Source organism: Podarcis liolepis, assembly GCF_965112155.1.
Source record: "Podarcis liolepis genome assembly, chromosome: 2".
NCBI lineage: Eukaryota > Metazoa > Chordata > Lepidosauria > Squamata > Lacertidae > Podarcis > Podarcis liolepis.
In genome coordinates this window covers 122579677-122599229 of record NC_139555.1, presented here as the reverse complement: position 1 = coordinate 122599229, position 19553 = coordinate 122579677, and the positions used below count along the sequence as shown (strand labels likewise).

Here is a 19553-nt window from a genome sequence, read left to right as displayed (position 1 = left end):
TATTAATTGATTTATTAGTTTTTTTGTATACCACCCTTCACCTGAAGATCACTGGGCAGTTTACAACATGAAAATACAAAATGAGAACACAAAATACCTATTAAAAACAAAAACAAACCAGTAGTCCCCCCTCCCACAATTTTTTTTAAAAGGTCATAAGAATGTTAATCAGCCGAAAGCCTTGGTTAAAGAGGAATGTTTTTGCCTGACCATTTTATATTGCTATAGGTTTTAAGGGGAACCCCCTTGCCGCCCAAAAACCAAAGGGAGAATGCAAGCTGCAGAGGACTTCCTGGGCTGGTCTATGCAAAACAGCCTGGCTGAGCTAGGAACCTCAAGGAACAATAGAGGGCTACTGCGGGACATTGGCAGTGCAAGAGAACTTTACCTGAGGTGTGAACAGAGACTGGGGATTTGGGATTTGAGTTTGCCAGGGTAACTGGGTGTGAAGGAGGAGTTTGGGGGAAAGGTTGCTGGGAGGAAGAAGGAGGAAGAAAGGCTGGGATCCATCTTTGGGAGAGGTTGGCTAGCAGAGATGCTTTGGGCTCCAGGACTAAGGTGGTGTAGAAGCCCCTTTCGAAAGGACCATGAACTCTCTCCATGCAGACTGAAGGTGTAAATATGTGAATAAACCATTTTTCTTAAAGCCACGATAGTCTCTGCTGTGCCTCCATTTTCCAAAGGACAACAGACCCTGTGTGAGTGCCTGGTACCCCATGGGCTCTTGCTACCACTAAGCAGAGAGGTGAGTGGCTCAATCTTTAGCTACTTAGAGGGCAATTGACACCTGGACTTTGAAGCAGCAAGGAATAGGCCGTGCAAATCAACACTTTTTAAGAAGAAGAAGAGGAAGAAGAAGAGTTTGGATTTGATATCCCACCTTTCACTCCCTTTAAGGAGTTGGGCTCAAAGAATCAGTGATATAAACAACGGTTGCCATGGGAGACCCCAGTAAGTGTTTCCCTGTCAAACTGGGCTGTAGCAGGTTACTTTCCCTTCCCTTATTAAATGGTTGCAATCCAAGGAGGAAAATAACCTTTAATAGACAGGGTGTGTGTGGGTGTTTAGATGTGTGTAGGTGTGTGAGAACCTCTAAGTGGTGTACACAGTGTACAATTTAAAAGCAAGATCCAAAGACTTTTCATGTATGCGACAACAGCAGCACGGATGCTATTAGCCCAGAGATGGAAAGGAGACAAAGTTCCTATCAGAGAGGAATGGCAGATCAAGCTGTTAGACTATGCCGAAATGGCAAAACTGACCGGAAAGCTCAGGGACCAAGAAGACGAAAACTTCAAAAATGAATGGGGGGGTTATAGTCTATTTAGGAGACCCCTGTAAGCAGATGAAAACATTAGCAGGATTTTAATCTCACTTGTAATGTTACAAATACTATGGACAGACTATGGCATAATATGCAGTTGAAAACGTCAACATTAGAACCCATGGAGGGGATGGGGGGAAAGTCTCGAGATTCAGAGAAATCTCTTTATATGGCTATGTATTGGGTTTTGTTAGGGATGCGGGTGGCACTGTGGGTTAAACCACAGAGCCTAGGACTTGCCGATCAGGAGGACGGCGGTTCGAATCTCCGAGACGGGGTGAGCTCCCGTTGCTCGGTCCCTGCTCCTGCCAACCTAGCAAGTAGATAAATAAAATAAATGAAAGCAAGATCCATTAAAATTAAAATGCAGCTTAAATCTGAAAGAACAACAATATAAAATCAAATAAAACAGGTATTCAGGGGATTCACACACATACATCAGGATACAATTCTTATGGGTCATAGATTATTGTCTGAACTGAACCTCACCAGCTGGTGAAAATAGGCTGATTGCATGGCGCTGGAGGGTTCATATTCCATTCCAGAATCACATCCCTACTGTAAAATGGAGATATTCGAAGAAACTGGGATTTAGCAGGGGCTGATGCAGTGAAATGCCCATTGTCTCTTTTAAAGAGGCTTAAAGCATTAGATTACAGCTTGAGTACCATTAAACTCATCCCCACATAATTTACTTACGGTATTATGTGGATAAAAGGAACCTGGGAGAAAGAGCCTGGCTTGGATAATCCATTTAGTGTGGGGATAATCCCACCGATGAGATGGTCTCCTGCTCTATAATAGTCCCAGGGCTCATATCTATCTCTCACTAAATTCAAGGGGCATTTTTGCTTCAACATCCCATAGGCTGTACTGAGCAGCAGCAGAAGCAAAATTTTGATGGGCATACGTGCTGCTGTCACCCACCCTGTTTGTGGCTCTTCTCTTCAGAATTGCCGAAACCCTCTTGCAAGACCAAAGCTGCAAGTGGAACTTTGTTAATACAGATGGAGTTCAGCTAAGGGCTTCTCATCCAATGCGGTTGATATTAAGCTTCAAACTGATAGCATCTCTGCCTGCCTCAAATCCCAGTCTAAGCTTTCAACAGCGTGCAGAATCAATATATTTTCAGACAGGATGCAAAAAAATTGTGTACAGTTATTCTTGATTCTGCTGTTTCTGTTTCTGGTCCCAAATGTGATCTTCAGAGAAATCCCTTGAGCTTTGGCAGAATTAGAGAGCCAAATCACCATTATTTCCATAATGATAAGGGAAAGACTTGGCTCTGCCATGAACCATGAATTATTTGTGTGGCTCTTTCTGCCAAAACTCTCCAATGATCCAGTGGGCTGGGGAGATTAGCAAATGTGGACAGAAGATTACTGAAGAAAAATATACCCTTCCAAAAAAGCAATATTACATGAATACAGTCGTACCTTGGTTTTCGAACTGCTTAGTTCACAAGCAACTTGGAACTCGAACGTCGAAAACCCAGAAGTAGGTGTTCCGGTTTGCAAACTTTGCCTTGGAAGCTGAATGTCCAGCACAGCTTCCGATTGGCTGCAGGACACTCCTGCAGCCAATCAGAAGCCACTCCTTGGCTTCCGAACATTTCAGAAGTCGAAGGGACTTCTGGAATGCATTCTGCTCGAAAACCAAGGTACAACTGTATGTATAGACTTTATACTTTATTGTGTGTAAATGAGAAGTAAAAATTAGTAGCATGATAAAACATTCAAGCACTCCATGGCTAAATTAACTCCAAAGCTTGTGGAACTCAAGGCCATGGAGAAACGGCAGGCATTGGGGTGATGCATGCACTGGAAGTGCACAAACAGCCTTAGGATCAGAACTAACGGCATATTTGTGCCATCTGGGAAGCAGGAGAAAGAAAGAAAAAATCGCCAATCAGCTCTTTGCTTTAACAGGTGGTGGTGATCTTTCTCTGGTCTGGATGGCGTCCGACCTGTTTGACCCCAGCTGAAAACTTTAACAGATTCATCAAGGGAGGTCTCGTGAATACAGTGTTGAATGAATGCAGTGTATGCAGCTTGGTGCTATAAAAATGAAACTCCCAAGGTCAAGGGTCACGGGTCACCAAAGCTGACCTACCTTTCTTTGTACCTTAAAGCAAATTAATCAAGTCAGGTTCACGTGAGATTACACTCCACTGAAAAGTTTTTGGCATCAGGTAATAAAGACAATCAACATGACTGTACAGAACAATCTTAAATTTGCAGAGGAAAATATCCGTTAGACTTATATACCAAACACATAGAATCTAACAAAGGGACAATATGAATGGAGTCTCCGTGCCCTAACTACAGCAAAAGGATTGGTATTGATTGGTATTATTCGGTTATTGTTTTTATCCTGATTTTATATGTTGTGATATATATATTTTTGTGAACCGCTCTGAGACCTCCGGGTATAGGGCGGCATATAAATTCAATAAATAAATAAAAAAATAATAATAACTGGAGGAATAAAAATACAGCTCCCTTCAATGATTGGTTTGAAGATATGTATAAATTCCTTACACATGAAGAAGTTGTGTAGAAATCTAGACTTGCCATGGACAAGTCCATTTTATAAATACCATGTAAGGTTAAGGCCTTTTCCTTTTTTGTAATGTACACAATGCTTTTGTTGTTGTTGTTCTGTTTTGTTTTCTACATGGGCACTATTTCTTGTTTCTTCTTTTATTTCTTGTATCTTTTTTGAGCCTTATCTTACTCTGTGCTCTTGTAATTAAAAATAATGAAAACCCAATGAAAACTATTTTTTATATGACGGATTAACTTTATGTCATAGGAGGTGATCCTGTTGGATAATGAAAATGGGACACAGTAGGAATGACATCTCAGAACAAGCTGTTGGGGTGAGGGTTTAACCTAAACACACACAGCATAACAAGGGTTGATTCTCTTTGTAAAAGGGAACTCACGGGAGTATGAATACAGTGGTGCCTCGCAAGACGAAATTAATCTGTTCCGCAAGTCTCTTCGTCTTGCGGTTTTTTCGTCTTGCAAAGCACGGCTATTAGCGGCTTAGCGGCTTAGCGGCTTAGCGGCTATTAACGGCTTAGCGGCTTTAAGAAAAAGGAAACAAACTCGCAAGAACTCGCAAGACATTACGTCTTGCAAAGCAAGCCCATAGGGAAATTCGTCTTGCGGAACGACTCAAAAAACGGAAAACTCTTTCGTCTAGCAAGTTTTTCGTCTTGCGAGGCATTCACCTTGCGGGGCACCACTGTACACACATTGGAAATTATATATTTCATTTCTCCTGTGTGGTGCCAGATAAGAAAAGAAAGGGAGGAGAGGAGGAAGAGAAGAGGTGTATAGTGGTACCTCAGTTTTGGAACATCTCCATTGACAAACATTTAGGAACTCAAATTCCGTAAACCCAGAAGTAAATGCTTCCATTTTCGAACAGTCTCTGAAGTTGTACTTCGGAGGCAGCTTCCTGTTTGACTCTTCGGTATGGAATTTTTGTTTTTTGAACGTTTCAGAACTTGAACATTCTTCCAGAATGGAAAACCGTGGTACCACTGTATTCGGGGGGGGGGGGGGTAAAGCCTGTAAGCAGGGAAGCTTTGCAGTGAGGGGAAAGGGTGGCGGGGAGACTAGATCATGCTGTGATCTATCCAATATGTTACATAGAATTAGTGAAGAATTAACTAAATTCTGGATGTAAGAAATGTAACTTTTTTCAGATTGCTTTTTGTTGAGTACGACATATCTGATTTGTTTTTCTTTGTTGTGCTATGTTTTCTCTTTCAAAACGAAAAAAGCATTTAAAAAATAAAAAAGACACTCATTTCTGTTAAAGGAATTGCAGTTGCAGCAATAAGTAAGTAAATTAGTTAGTTATTTGGTTGGTTAGTTAGTTAGTTAGATAGTTATTTAGTTAGATAGTTTCATCAATGCACCCAAGTCCTCTGTAGAGGAACAGCAGCAACAGAAGATGTGTTTAGTATGAAACTGTCTTAAGCTTCATTCAGTACGTTTGGAATAAAATACATCTGGGTATGAAACAGCTGCAAATAAAGGCAAACCAGCAAAAGCAATTGTGTGTTGTTTGCCCCCTTAATGAATCATTGTGCAATGAGCAAAGATATATGTATAAAACAAACACATTAAATGAACTCTGTTTTTATTTTGTAAATCAAGTATGTTTCGGCATCTACAAAAAGATATTTCTCTGTGCCCTAAAAGGCAGGACAATGCAAATGCGACAACTGGGCCGAAGTAACAAAGAGCAAAGAGGGTGGCATTCTCTGTCTTTGGCAGGAACAGGATTACACCAAATGATGTTTTCTTTTAAGAACTGGATTTGGTGTACACCCCAAAGTGAAGAAAACATATCTGGAGGAAAAACTGGGGGCCTTGAGACAAAACAGCTGGTTTCTCTTACACTTGAGCTGATGAAGAAGAAGCTCAATTTACACAAATCACCTTCCAAGACAATCCAGACTGGAGCTGGCAGCTCAACAGGGCCAATGGCTCCCTCTTGGGAGCTACAAAGCTGCCTTATACTGAGTCAGTAAACTGGCCCATGTAGAAGAGTTTGGATTTGATATCCCGCTTTATCACGACCCAAAGGAGTCTCAAAGCGGCTAACATTCTCCTTTCCCTTCCTCCCCCACAACAAACACTCTGTGAGGTGAGTGGGGCTGAGAGACTTCAGAGAAGTGTGACTGGCCCAAGGTCACCCAGCAGCTGCATGTGGAGGAGCAGAGATGCCAACCCGGTTCACCAGATTACTAGTCTACCACTCTTAACCACTACACCACACTGGCTCTTAGTATTGTCTAGCAAATTAACTAGCAATGGCTCTCCAGACTTTCAGGCAAGGAAACTTTCCCAGCTCTTCCTGGACGTTCTGGGGATTGAACATGGGATCTTCCATATGCAAAGCATGAGCTCTGCCAGCGAGCTATAGCCATTCTAGAGCTGTGCTGGAGACGGCATTACCGCTCTCTGGCTATACTCAGTAGTGGTGCTGCTGCACCGGAGGTGATAACAGGCTACCAGTTCTCTCCTCTTGCAATAATGGCACAAGGAAGAAGGTGCATGTAAATTAGCATTGTGCCTTGCCCTACCTTCCAATCCACAGAGGTCTGGAAAGGCAAAAGAAAGGGAAGGGGGACCACAATAATGAGTGTATTTTTCTACCTTCACCTAACAGAAAGAACCATTTATGCAGAAATAAGTGTTCCCATGCAAAAGAGCTAGGATCACACAAGAAAGTATAAAAATACTTATTCCAGTGGTTCTGCTCCCCTATCTGTGTTTAAGAATCTGCTGACTAGAGACAGACAGACATAAGACCCATTCTAGATTTTTTCTTTAATCCTCACAGAACTTGTGGTTCCAAGACAAAATATGGTCCAGAGAGACTTCAGTTGCATCCCTAGTACTAAGAATCAAATGCTATCCTTAGTTTTGATCATCAGATGCTCCTTTGTATTCAGATCAGGTCTCAGCACAATAATGTAGCACTTGGGAAGGAAGATGCAGCCCAGGAGCCCAGCACTGGAGGCCAAGATAGAGAAGACCTGCACAGCTACCATGTATTTCCCCTTGGTGCTCAGGTAGGTGGGCACAAAGGACACCCAAACACTGCAGAAGACCAGCATGCTGAAGGTGATCAGCTTGGCTTCATTGAAGGATCCTGGAAGCTTCCTGGCTAGGAAAGCCACTGTGAAACAGATGGCAGCCAGGAAGCCCATGTAGCCAAGGGAACCATAAAACATGGCAACAGACCCTTCATTGCATTGCAGGATGATCTGCCCAGGTTGGGACCTCATGTCAAAGTCTGGAAATGGGGGTGAGATTCCCAACCAGATGGTGCAGAGGAGAACTTGGACACTGGAACAGGAAATGACAATGGAGTTGGCCAGACTCTTTCCTAGCCATCTCCTCACCCTGTTGCCTGGCTTTGTGGCCAGGAAGGCCAGCACCACAGTGATGGTTTTGGCCAGCACAGAAGAGACTGCAAGAGAGAAGATGATGCTGAAGGCCGTTTGTCTGAGAAAGCAGGTCACTTTTCTTGGCTGAGCAATGAACAGGAAGGAGGACAAAAAGGAAAGCAGAAGGGAGATGAGGAGGATGAAGGAGAGGTCCCGGTTGTTGGCTTTGACTATGGGTGTCTCCTTGTATTTAATGAAGATTCCTAACAGCATACCTGTAGTAAATGACAAGAAAAGGGAAGAAGAAGCCAAAAGGATTCCCAAATATTCTTTATATGAAAGAAAGGTGATAATCTTTGGGATGCAGTGATCTTGGTCTTTGTTTGGATGTTGGTCTTCAGGACATCTGGTATACTTCTCTGCATCTGAAAGGAAAGGGAGAGGCTTCTGTAGTCCTAAAATAAAGCTAATAACCAGAATACTCTATTGCATTCCATAAAATATATATTTCAGAGACAAAGTTTATATTCCAGAATAAGCTGAGTGGAACCAGGCCTATCTTTTTACAAATTAGTCTGTCCTAATCATATGCAAAGCAAAGTGTTGTTACAACCACAGAAAGGGTGGATAATATGGACAGCACCCATCAGACACTTTCCCTGCTTGGCCTTCTAGATGACCAATGACCTCTCAAGGCCATTTCTTTCACTTCAGTTTACATCATTAGTCACAGCAGGGGTTCCAAGACTTTCTGTCCTCAAGGTGCAGGAAATTGCAGAGGTCTAACAATCTGGGATGTGGAGCTAGGAGTGTGTGTGTGAAAGGTCATTCCCATCAACTGTCCTTCTCACTTTCCTCCTCCTTCACACTTGGGCTGTGTATACACTGCATCTTTAGAGCACATTCAGAACACATTCTTCCCCTCGAAGAATTCTGGGCATTGTAGTTTGTTAAGAGTTCCTGGGAATTGTAACTCTGAAAGGGATAAACTACAGGGCCCAGAATTCTTGGGGGGAAAGAATGTGCCTTAAATGTGATGGCCACTCCATCCCCTTTCTGTTCTTTCCTTCCCTCCAAGTGTCCCTATTTTTCAGGGACAGTCTTGAATTTACAGAAGCCATCCAGGTTTCTGATTTGATCCAGAATGTTCCGCTTTTCCTTAGGATGTCCCTATATTGACTGGAGAAATGTTGGAAAGTATGGAGTTACGTGACCCCCAAACCAAGGAGATAAGTAACTATGCAAACTTTAGAAGGCAACCCTGTGTAGAAAAGTTTTTAAATGTTTAATTATGTTTTCATATACTGTATGTTGGAAGCTGCCCAGAGGGGCTGGGACAACCCAGTCATATAGATGGGGTATAAATAATAATGGTGATGATGGTGGTGATGGTGATGATGATGGTGGAATAAGACATCCCTATTTTCATCAGAGAAATGTTGGAGGGTTTGCAGAAGGTAGGGAGACCAAAATAAGGTTTCCTGGAGACAGTCCCCGGATTTATAAATCAGTCCCCATACAAAATCCATCGAAGTTGAAAAGTGTCCCCGGATTCATTGAAAAAAATCTGGTAGCCTTAGACCAAAAGGAGGTGGAGTCAGAGCCAACTAATTCTCCTATTGTCGTAGCCTTTGAATAACCTCTGTAGCTTTGCTAAGCAAGAAATAAGGACATAGGAGAAATAATACTTTATTATAAAATGAATGGTTATGTTTATGCAATAAGTTAGTAAATATTAAGTGAAGTATGGAGATGATGGGAAGTTAAATGTACACTAAGAAGATTTATTGTTAGAGTGTATGAGTTGTTGTTGTTGTTGTTGTTGTTGTTGTTGTTGTTAACTTTGTTTCATAGAATCATAGAATCATAGAGTTGGAAGAGACCACAAGGGCCATCGAGTCCAACCCCCTGCCAAGCAGGAAACACCATCAGAGCACTCTTGACATATGGTTGTCAAGCCTCTGCTTAAAGACCTCCAAAGGTTTCCCTTGTAACAAATGACATAAATGTATGGTCTTTTGTTAATAAAGCATTATTATTATTATTTTAAAAAATTCTCCTGTTGTCTGTTCCACCATCCTTCTGAGGTGGCAACACAAGAAGATGGTTAAGTGGGGGCTGAATGAGGACTGACTGTCCTTGCTCCACCATTTTCAAGCAATTCCTAGCCTAAGTGGACCTATGCACTGTGCCTGCACGTAGCTCCTGGTGTTTTGTGTTGATCCAGCCAAAAGGCCATGACACAGCCAGTGGGAGGCTATTGTGCAGAATCCCACCTGAAATCAGGCTAAGGCCCACTGGTGCCACCTCCTGGCCTGCAGTTTGATAAATCCTGCATTTTGGAACTTAGCATCACAGTAGCCAAGAATGGTTTCACATTCCAAAAATGTATTTAGCATCTTCACAGAAAATTTCTGCTGAGCGAATCTTTGGCTTATCTCTGTTTCCCCAAGGAATGCCTTCTCCCCTTGAGTCACCCACCTTCCTGAGTGGATATGGTCCCTTCTGCACACAGAGCACAAGCGTAGCAGCAAACCGGTTCTCCTTCTTGAACCACCTTGGCGTAACCAGGGCGACAGCTCTCCGTACACCTGGAGCGAGGTATGGTCTAAGCATTAAGACAAGATGTATCCAGAAAAACGAATTAGGGGTCTTGAAGTGAATCATGGGCTTTGAAGACAATCTAATTGAGTCCCATCCCATCCACACTTCTTAGATAAGTTCTGTCCCATGGAAGAGGGAACAAGATTGTTTTCTCCTGCTCTGGAGGGTAGGACTCGACCCAGTAGCTTCAAGCTACAAGAAAGGTGATTCCGACTACACATATGGAATAACTTTCTGACAGGAAGAGCTGTTTGACAGCGGAATGGCCTCCCTCAGGAGGTTGTGGACTCTCCTTCCCTGAATGTTTTAAAGCAAAGCTTGGGTGGCCATCTGCCATGGATGCTTTAGCTTAGATTCTTGCATTCTGGGATTAGATGACCCATGGATTCCTTCCAACTCTACAGTTCTATGAGTCTATGATTCTTTTGATGCACAACTGTGTGATTGTAAATGATTTTGCTCCAAAATGGCAGATCAGAGGACAAAGGGGACAACAGAAGTTTGAAGAATACACATTGTTAAGAAGAGAAAACATGTGGAAGATTTTATTTACTTATTTATTGAATTTGTATACCGCCCATCATCCGTAGATTTATTGGCAGGGCATGAGCAGGGAAATTTATAGGATGACTTCTGCAAGTCGGATGCCAGAATGCCAATGAGATCATGCAAATTTGCATTAAAGCTGTGGAATAAGAATTTGCGGGTGGGTGGATTAATATGATATACATTGCATATTGTTAATGTACTTTCCAGCCCCAAGATGGCTTATAAAGGCATTTTGTAGGGGGGGTGTTGCCTTCCTAAATGCACACTTGGTGGGAATGAGGAGCAGGGCCTTCCCAGGGGCTACTCCCAGACTTTGGAATGCTCTTCCTAGAGAAGCTAGACCAGCTCCCTCCTTCTTGTCCTTCCATTAGCAGGTGAAGGCTGTTTAAATTCAACAAGCTTCGGGGAATGGACTGCTTTATCTAACAGTACTATGCTGCTTTTACTATCTGTATTTCGGTAGATTTGCTTATATACGGTTTGATTCTATCATAGATTCTACTACAGAAAGCTAGAAACAAAAACAGATAACAGGTTTAAAAGTTATAAAACTATTATCTTTAAGATGTTTTTGTTGTTGTTTAGTCATGTCCTACTCTTCGTGACCCCATGGATCAGAGCAAACCAGGCACTCCTGTCTTCAATATGTTTTTAGCTTTCCATATTTAGCTTTCCATATTTAATTTCTGTAGGTTGCCTTGAGTCCTTTCTTCCAGACCAGGAAAAAAATGTCACTGGAGGGCAGGGGAGAAAGATGCATGCAGATAATTTCACCAACCTTGTTAAACTGTGAGGGCCACACAATGTCTTCTTGGTTAATCGTGAGCTTTAAATCTGAGGATGCCTGTCTCTCAAAACTCCCAACTTTCACTCTGTTTTGAGACCTATTGGGAAACAGCACCCAGTTCACAATATCATAGTCAGCTATCAGCTTCCCATTCTCATCTGTATATAGTCCACCCCTGGAAGTGTTAAACAACTGGACTTTTTTTAAGTGACGGTGAAACTGGAATGATAGAGAAAGCACCAGAATTAAGAAAATACGAAAGCCTATTGAATACCTCAGCCCTGCTCACATTAGCGCAGTGAGAAAATCATGTTGACTGATGACCTCTGAGCTCTAAAGCCACATTGTGACTTGGGATAGACCCTGCCAGCGAGTGACTGTAATCTGTTGAGAACTACACAAGCGAAGGCTTTCTCCACAGTACTCAGCAAGGAGATTCCTTGGTAGTTGTTACAGTCATGGAGGCTATCTTTGTTCTTGCAGAGGGTCACAATGCTAGAGTTGCACATGTCTCGTGGTCTGAATCCTGTTTCCCAGCTTTGTGCTGCGGGTCCTCTTTGGCCTTGCTCGTCATCAGTGAGTGATCCATGTTGCAGTCAGCACTGTGATAGTTCTGTGTGACACGAACTCTGTTCAGTGCCAATCACCTGTACCTTGTACAGGTCTTTATTCTCAGACAGCTAGTTCTAGTCTTTATAACCCTGTACATCCTTCCAGAAGGCAGAATCTGAAAGAGATAATTTCCGGGGTGCGCACTATCCTGCACTATCTCTGCAGCTTTCTTATGGCACCTGGAAGCATATATTTGATCCAAGGTAGGGAGAGTGCACCCAGTTATTCTCTCCTCAGTCTTTACAACCCTGGACAGCATTGTTTTTTCCCTGACCATACAGCTCCCAAACCAAACACAGACCATAAGTTAATACACCCTCAGCAGTACAATAGTAAAATGCCATCAACAGGTCCTTTGAGAGATTATTTTTCCGGAGGATTCTCAGAAAATATAACCTCTGCTGTGCTCTCTTCACCAGGTCTTTGCTGTTTTCTACCCAGGTTAGGTCATCTCTCAACTCCATTCCCAGAAACCGAAACACCAAGACCTGTTCCACACACTTCCCCTCAATAATAAGTGGCTGAATATTCAATTTACATTTCCTAAAGTCTATCTATGCACAACTCTGTTCCAATCCCTTGCAATGCAGGAATCTCAACTGGAGGATCAATGACCAAGGGTTATCCAATCTTTCCTTTAAAACTTCCAATGGAGGAAAGTCATTGGTCTTTCACAGACACTGCGGATATGCAATTTTGAGTTTTCTCTCCCTGCTGCAGGGTACTGCAGATCAGTAGAGGGAGTGTCATTACACATATAAACTCAGTGTGAAAGCAGAATCAATTCATCCTACTGTTAGGGAACGTGAGGTCAGCTAATTAAAGCAACAAGGGGCTCCTCATGAGGCCAGAGGAACATCGCCCAGCTATGAGGGTGAAGGCTGCTCCCTGCAAGGCCCTTTCCACCTGGCCAGACTCACCAGCCCTACAAAAGAGGCTCCTCATGAGACTGGAGGAACATCGCCCAGATGAGAGTGTGAAGGCCACTTTCCACAAGGCCTTTTCCACCTGGCCTAGGCACTGAAGACTCTTCTCATGAGGCCAGAGGAACATCACCCAGCTATTGTTTTATTGTTTTAATATGCTGTAAACTGCTTTGAGATTTTATTAAAAATATAAAGCGGTATAGAAATTAAAAAATTAAAAATAAATTAAAAAACAGATTAGGGTCGCCATTTGACTCCAGCACCAAAGCATGCCCAACAGCTGACCTGTGCCCATAGGCTTACAAATGGGCCTCAGAAATTGGGTGGGGAAGTGAATTTCATCATGACTATCAAATTCAATTGTGGATGCAGGATAATGGTTGCAGAGTTGGACAATGGATTGCAATTTGAAAAAGGAATACCTGCCATGGCTGCAGCCTTTGAAGTTCCAATCTCTCTCTTCCACCCACCATCAACATCTGTTTGGATCTGGACAAATATGCCGAGTTTAAGGCAAATGCCACAGCTTGGACACTGTTGTAAATGATGTAGCTGTCTTGAGACAGGGCCCTTTCAATCTCCTCTTGGGGGAGAATCACCAGTTTCCTCTTCTCTGTACATGTTGTCCAACCTTCCATGGATGGACAGAAACAATGAAATGATTGACTCCAAAACCGACTTGTTACAAAAGACAACGGCGCATAGTATTCATATTTTGTCCTTTTTCTGGTTTTTATTGCAAAAGACAGAGAACCATGGGTGTACCTGAAGGAATCAATGTGATGAGACAAATTCGAGTTCATGTCCTGAAAAGCTGTTGTGACCCAGATTCTTTTCCCGGTTTGCCTCTTTTCAAGGAGCATTTGTACCCTGATGATCGACCCAAAATCATAGTGAGAGTCTCCAAAGAAAACCAATACATTGACTAGTGTCCACACGTCAGGTGGTTCACCCTGTAAAAAAATTTCATATAGCGCCTTCTGTGTAATTCTTTCTGTGAAGGCAACACAAATTCCACTGGTAACCATCAAAGGAGTCAAGGCATTTAAGAAACTTTCTCCATTATAATTGTCTGGAGCAAAGAGGCCAATCCATGTCCATCCAAAATGCAGAAGCAACTTGATAATCCCCATATACTGAGTTTCTTCCTTGGGGATCATCCGGTAGGCAAAAGGGAACTGTGTTTTATCATTAAGAGAAAAGCCCGAACTGATCTAGTGAGAAAAGGAAGAGAGCGGGGGGGAAACATAGAGACATAAAAAGGTTAAATATCTAGGGATATGGCTAACATCAAGAAATATAAATTTATACAAAAATAACTACGAAAATAATTGGCTTGAGGTAAAAAGAAATCTAGAAATATGGAGCAGAATGAATCTCTCATTGCTAGGGAAAATAGCAGCGATTAAAATGAATGTGCTGCCAAAAATGCTATTTCTTTTCCAGTCAGTTCCACTAAATGGTACCTCCACCTGCTTTGCAAAGACACTGTACCCAATTTACAACATTATTCATTTTGCTTTTGTTTAAGATACCAGAGAGGGACCCAATACATTTCAGAAGCGAACCCTGCAAGAGAATTATAAAATAATAAAACCCCAAATTATAATATATGGCTGCCCCTAAAATTCAAGCAGTGAAACAGGCGAGTAAAATGCACAGGCAAGTAAATATCTGACACTGAGGTGATAAGAATTGAGAACAGAGATACCACCTTAGCTTGGGCCTGGCATGATTCTTCATTTTTATACAAGTCGTGCTCAACTATGAGTACAATAGGGAGTAACAGCTAACAGATCGTCTCAACCCCAGTAACACAGCAGGAAGGTGAATTAAAGCATTCATACAACAAGAAGGCAAGTATGCTAATGTCTGTTGTAAATCATTTTAGGGGAATCCTTCAAAAAAGGATCATCATAGAGTTGGAAGGAAGCTCATAAGTCATCTAATCTCATCCCCTTCCCCATGCAGAACATCCCTAGTTGGTGGCCATCCCATTCCCTACCTGTGGGATTTTGTAGATGCCCAACATGCTAGAAATCTGGGTGGAGATGTCTGATTCAGCCCCTTCAATAACAGTCAAGAGGTTCTTGCGTCTTCCACAGTTATAGTTTGGAATATTTTTCTCCCTACCGGAATGCATATCTAGCATGGCATTGGAAACCAGTCGGCCATCATAGTAGGTGTCAAATAGGTTGTATCCCAGGGTGAAGTTGGGCAAGATCCTGGGACCCTGGTTGATCTCCTGAACAGCAAACAAGAAGGACAGGATGTGCCAGTAATTTGGAGTAGACTCGCTACCATCAAAGAAACAGCATTTGTGAGTGACACCCTGCCATGCTCCTGTCTCTGACATGTTAAACTTTTAATGCACTTTTTACGCAGGCAGCATAAATATCACAGTAAGTTATCCCCAGATAATGATCTTCATGGTTGCATTGAGGGTGAGGAGGGTTCTAAAGTGAAGGTCCAGTTAGGAACAAAAATGGGGAAGGTTATTGCTTTCAGGAGTAAGCCCGCACCAGCCTTCAAAGAACCATATTAAAGGCATAATAAATGCTAATTCAGCGTTCGAAAAGTGATAAAAGGTAGCTGTAGTTTGTCTGCTTTAAAAAAGACCTGAGTGCTGAAACCGAATGCTCAAGCTTTACATTGGAAAGGAAAAGACTGCCATCCTATACCCACTTACCTGGGTGTAAGCTCCATGAGCTCATTGGGACTTCTGAATATTGCAATATAAGTCAATAAACGTAAATTTTGCTTTGACTGGTGATATGCAGTCCAGCCCTTGAATGAAACAAGGATTTCAGTGGAGGAAACCATCAGGAAGCTTCAGTGACTTCATGTGCCCTTGCCTTGACTCATAGCTGTCAACTTTTCCCTTTTCTTGCGAGGAATCCTATTCGGAATAAGGGAATTTCCCTTAAAAGAATGGAAATGTTGACAGCTATGCCTTGACTCTGCCAGTGAAATTAGCTGATGGCCACAGTGTATTTGTGTGTGTGTTGGGGATGCAGTGGGGTTAGTGCAGGGGTCTGCAACCTTTAAGACAAAAAGAGCCACTTGGACCCGTTTCCGAAGGAAAAAAAACTGGGAGCCGCAAAACTCGTCATTATAAAAATAACTTTTTTGTCACTTTTTTATTATTTCTTTGTTTGACCCCTCAGAATTACTCCTCCTCATAGAAATAAACATTAAATTAACAAGTTACCTTTTTGTGTGTGTGTGTGTTCTTCACTCCCCTTCAAAACAGTGACCAGCGTACACGCCCCCTTTCAATGCAGTGACCAGCGTACATGCCCCTTACAATGTAGCGGGCGGGCGGGAAGGTGACGTCGGGATGGTGCGTGACTAACGCACACACCGCCCCCATGCGACGTCACAGCCAGTACAGCGCCCACCACAGTGGGGAGTGTCGGGGCGCACAATGTGCCTCCTCCCCTTGCTAGTATCCGCCCAGGAGCTGTGGCAAAGGTGTAAAAGAGCCACATGCGGCTCCGGAGCCGTGGGTTGCAGACCCCTGGGTTAGTGCTATGAACTAAAGAAAATATCTCTGGAATCAAATGGAGTTTCCAGTTACACTGTACTCATGTAAGCATAGCATAGATTTTGCCTTGGAGGCTGCATAAATCAGCTTGCAATGATGGTGGGTGTTGCTGGAAAGTTGCCAGTGGTAGCTTCCAACTGGGAAATGTTATTTTAAATTGCCATCCAGCTTAGGCATAAAGGAAAATGTTGCCTTTTGCTGCAGAAAAAGAGTTGCCTTGTTAGTCATTTCTCATCCCTGAGAGAACCATTCTCGCCTTAGTCTCGAGGAGCAGTGTCAGGCCAGGGAGACTCATTCTACCAGTACCTTTGAGGAGGTTTCTTCAGACTGGAAGTTACAAAACAGAGCACCCAAAAAACCCTCACATGCCTTCCAAAATACCAGCAGAAAATATTTTTAGGGGTTGGGTTCAACTCAACAGTTGCACCAGCAGGAGCAAGTGCAAAGAGCCCCACTTGAACAATGGGGCTTCCCATCTACTCCCCACTGTGTGCAACCCTGCAACAATCAGCTTGGGGTGGGAGAATCCCCAGAAATGCCTGGGGTTGGAGGAAGGGAGGAGAGATTGTTCTGTCAGGAAAGCAGAAGTACGTGCACTAACTGATTGATCTCCTTAGCACTATTTTTAATACCCAGTAACTTGACCCTCATGCCAATGAACACTGCTTGACCCCTCACTGTCCCTTCCCCTCTCTCCAAATTCATAGAATCATAGAATCATAGAGTTGGAAGAGACCACAAGGGCCATTGAGTCCAACCCCCTGCCAAGCAGGAAACACCATCAGAGCCCTCCTGACATATGGTTGTCAAGCCTCTGCTTAAAGACCTCCAAAGAAGGAGACTCCACCACACTCCTTGGCAGCAAATTCCACTGTCGAACAGCTCTTACTGTCAGGAAGTTCTCAATTGCACAGTGAAATTCGTTCTTCTTGCTAAAGAACAGGTGTATTTTGAACACACATCCAGCAACACCTGGAACTTTTCTGCTAGGCAGTTATGCTGGGGATAGAGGGAGAAGCTGTGTGTTGGTATTTGCTTTTAGACACCCCCTCCCTCCCCCCCCAAAAGACCCACGTTAGCTACAGACTGCTTCTTATCACAAGATCTGAAAGCAGGAATGTTATTGGCTATTTCGGTCGAAATTATTCTAGAAAACAGAGTTGCTCCTTAACACATTATCACCACACGAAACTGTGTGAATCTCCCTGGGTGCAGCTCATGAACTGACCAGCTGTGTTCATGATTCCGTTTTTGTGTTCACTAAACTCAGGTTAAACGTAAGGGGAGAGTTTGACCCAGGGAAACAGGGTTTTGGCTGCACTGGAAGGTGGGAAGAGTCAAGAGTGAAGGTGGAGCAACAATAAACCCATCAGCACGTAGCTACTCACTCTTCAAGCCTGGTGGAGGGGGGCTGGGAGAAGTTGTATGATTCAAAGGTAGCGCTTTTTGTAGATATGACGCCGCCAACAAGGTACTCTCCTGGCCTGTAATAATGCATTGGTTTATTCCGGTGCTTGGGTGGATTCAAGAAGCATTTTGCCTTCTGCATCCCACAGGCTCCATGGGGCATTAGGAGCAGCAGGAGCACAAGCACAGATATCATTCTAGAGATGGCAGCGAGAGTCTCTTGTGACAGCAATAGAGACTTCAGTTGCACAACTGGAGTCCAGGCTTGGGTGCAGCTTTCAAGGCAGCAAAAACAAGCCAAGTCTCTGACCAGGTTCTCATCGGCACAAGTCTTATTTATCATTTCATTAGCAGGAGGTATATAAACCACAGTTATTCTTCCAAGCTTTTTTTACATCATGCTTCCGTTGATTTTGATGTTTCAGTTATTGGTCTCATGGGAAGTCCCTGGAGATTTGGTTGTGAGGAGAGGAATAAATTACTATTATTTTTTATAATTGTGAAGGGGGAGGAAGTTTCCCCTCTGAAACGTCTTGGATTCCTTGTGTGGCTCAAGGAACAGGTTCAGAGCTGGAAGAAAAACATGTTTGTGAGAACACACCGATGAGGTTCTGTGTCCTGAGAAGGACCAGTGAGGCTTCAGCTGCATTTGGCCAACATTGTATTGAAGAGAGGCTTTCATAAGACTATGGGTGAAAATGCTTGTAGTTTTGAGGATATATTTGAAAGATCACACATGAAATATGGGAGCACCATCCCTCCCCCCCCCCATCAGTGTACAAAAACATCTCCTTATGTGGTACTATTTCATTCTCTTAGCAGTCAGCATAAGATTTTTTATCCTCCAACATTTTTTTCTGATGAAATTATTATTGTTATTGTTATTGTTACTGTTAAATAATAATAATAATTTAATAATAATTTAATAATAATAATTTAATAATAATAATTTAATAATAATTTAATAATAATTTAATAATAATAATACCCCACCCATCTGGCTGGGCTTCCCCAGCCACTCTGGGCGGCTTTCAACAAAATATTAAAATACAGTAATGCATCAAACATTAAAAGCTTCCCTCAAAAGGGCTGGCTTCAGATGTCTTCTAAAAGTCTGGTAGTTGTTGTTCTCTTTGACATCTGAAGAAGAAGAGTTTGGATTTGATATCCCGCTTTATCACTACCCGAAGGAGTCTCAAAGCGGCTAACATTCTCCTTTCCCTTCCTCCCCCACAACAAACACTCTGTGAGGTGAGTGAGGCTGAGAGACTTCAGAGAAGTGTGACTGGCCCAAGGTCACCCAGCAGCTGCATGTGGAGGAGCGGAGACGCGAACCCGGTTCCCCAGATTGCGAATCTACCGCTCTTAACCACTACACCACACTGGCCCTTGGCTTCCCTGAGCCTCTGCAGGAAATATCCAGAGAAATGTGTACAGAAAGTAACAAGTGGGGATCCTGCTTTTAGGAACACAGAAATCCTCAGGATACAGAATCAGGCCATTAGTCCACCTAGCTCATGGTTTCCGAAACATGGTTCTCCAGCTGTTTTTGGACTACAGTTCCCATATTCCCTAACCACTGGTACGGCTAGCTAAGGATGATGGGAGCTGTAGTCCAAAAACAGCTGGAGACCCAAGTTTGGGAAACTCGGAACAAGTTCCATAGGGTCTACACTGATGGGTTGTGGTCCTCCGGGGTTTTAAACAGGAGACATTCACCCAGTCCCAACTGGAGATGCTGGGGATTGAACCTGGGACCATCTGCATGGAAAGCAGGTGTTCTGCAATTAAGTTACTTCACTTTCCTCCTGGAAGGGATATCCATATTTTCTCCTGGACAGAGACATCTATCTGCTATTCTCTTTTTCTTACTCTGTCTC

The 19553-nt window shown here is 43.0% G+C and overlaps 1 protein-coding gene across 1 annotated transcript in view; it reads left to right on the top strand.

Annotated features, from left to right (window-relative positions):
• Nucleotides 1–19553, top strand: part of LOC310701103 (vomeronasal type-2 receptor 26-like) — a 255322-nt gene that overhangs the window by 168721 nt on the left and 67048 nt on the right. The gene's annotated exons all lie outside the window — the stretch shown is intronic.